Source organism: Vipera berus (genome assembly GCF_964194415.1).
Source record: "Vipera berus genome assembly, chromosome: Z".
Classification (NCBI taxonomy): domain Eukaryota; kingdom Metazoa; phylum Chordata; class Lepidosauria; order Squamata; family Viperidae; genus Vipera; species Vipera berus.
The window spans coordinates 106602561-106604944 of record NC_138205.1 but is presented as its reverse complement, the minus strand read 5'-3'; positions in this window follow the sequence as shown (position 1 = coordinate 106604944).

Below are 2384 nucleotides of genomic sequence, written 5' to 3'. Positions count from 1 at the left end.
CTATCCCATTGAGATTTTGAGATTTTGTTAGGAGCCAAGTTGCCAAAGCTGAAGATGTATGCCATGACTCTCCTTGAGGTGGAAGAATTACAGCAGTGCATCGACAAGAATTTATCCAAAGGTTTCATTGAGCCTGCCAAATCACAAGTAGCTGCCCTGGTGCTGTTTAAAGAGAAAAAAGATGGGTCGCTTAGGCTCTGTGTGGACTTTAAAGGTCCCAAGGCGGTGAGTGTGGAGAATATGTACCCCCTTCCTTTAATGAAGGACTTGTTAGCCCATCTGGCAAAGGGGCAAATTTTTACCAAATTAGACCTAAGAGAGGCATACTACCATGTGAGGATAAGAGAAAGTGATGAATAGAAAACTGCTTTCAACAGCCCTCTAGGTGGCTATCAGTTTAAAGTTATGCCCTTTGGAATATAAGGAGCTCCTGCCATGTTCATGCAACTGATTAACCAGGTGCTACACAAACATTTATACAAAGGGGTTTTGGTGTATCTTAATGACATCTTAATCTATACAGAGACTATGGCAGAGTATATAAGCTTAGTGCGAGAGGTACTAAAAAAACCTGCTCAACGCTAAGCTCCATGCCAAACTCTCAAAATGTGAATTTCATCAGACATGTTTAGATTATCTGGGCTATAAAATTTCCAATGAAGACATCAAAATGGATCCAACTAAGATGAAAGCTATAAGAGAATGGCAGCCCCCAAAGACTTGGAAACAACTCCAAAGCTTCCTGGGATTTGCTAATTTCTATAGTCAGTTCATCCCTTCATTTGTTGAAATTGTTTTGCTTCTTACGGAACTATTGAAAGATGGGGAAAAACTGCATCAAGGTCAGCCTCTGCACTAGTCATTAGAATGCTAAACTGCTTTTGAATTTAAAAAGACTATTTGCTGCTGAACCAATTCTAAAACACCTCCATCCTGAAGAGTAATTTGTAATTCAAGCTGATGCTAGCGATGTGGCTGTGGGGGCAGTACTCCTATAAAAGAATCATGAGGGGGTTTTGCAGCCCTGTGCTTACACTTCAAAAAAGCTCACCGACACAGAGCAGAGGTGGGCCATTTAGGAGAAGGAAGCCTTTGTTATTAGATGGGCTTTGCTAACATGGCATCATTTCCTGGAAGAGAGCAAGATGCCTTTTGAAGTATGGACTGATTTAGAGGCATTGAGAACTCCCCGTAAACTGTCTCCTAAACAAATACACTGGGCACAATATTTTAATCATTTTAATTTCACCCTGAAATACAAACAGGGTGGAAAGAATTTCTTAGCTGATGCCATCTCCAGATTACCCCAATAAAGCCAACATGAACAAGTCATAGATTCTATTATGCCCCCACCTCAAGTTATTTCTCAAATAACTTCCCAGAGTCACCAATCTGCAAAGGCTCTTAACTCTGATTATCCTTTGACAAAGAAATTAAAGCAAGAATTGATTATTGACCAATGGTTCAAGAACAATCAAGCCACCATTACCCATAGGGATGGCCTAGCTTGGAAAGGGGAAAAATTATATTTACCTAAATCACTCAGACTCCAAGTGCTCCAATGCAGTCATGATGTCAAACAAGCTCATCATTTTGGTTACCTAAAGACACTACACTTAATCCGGAGGCAATTTTGGTGGCCAGGCTTAAAGAAGGATGTAGAGAACTATGTAAAAAGCTGTGCAGCTGTGCTACCATGAAAAGAATCCCAGGAAAACCTCCTGGGCTATTGTAGCCTGTTGGGGATCCTTCCCAACCATGGGAAGAGATTGCTATGGATTTTATTGTCAAATTACCTGAGAATAGAGGAAATACAGTAATATGGACTGTGATTGATCTATTTTCAAAGCAGGTTCATTTTATTGCCTGCTCAGGTCTCCCTTCTGCCCAGAAATTGGCTAAATTGTTCCTTAAGCATATTTACAGACTACACGGTGGACCAAAGCAAATAATTTCTGATAGGGAGGGTGCAGTTTACAGCCAGATTCTGGAGGGACTTTTTAAAATTAATTGGTTCTATGCAATTAAGACCCAAAGAGAGTCAAGAAAACTTCTCCATAAAGGTTCTCAAAGTACTTTTTTAATAATGCAAATTGTTGTTTCGTTTGACAAGATTTCTGCCTATAGGTGAGAAACAATAAAGGAAACTGGTTAGAACTAACTCTGTGCATTTTTCCTTTTTTTTGGAACCTCACAGATTTAGACAATTTAATTATGTTTATTGTTGTGAACTGATTCATAATATTACATAGGATGGGGGGGATATCAATATAACGGTATATTCTTATTTATATTAAATGAAGCATAATCTGGGCAATTCCTATTTCTAATCCCATGAACTGGTTTCTAGAGTTTGGAGATATATGTTTTATGTACAGTGTCAC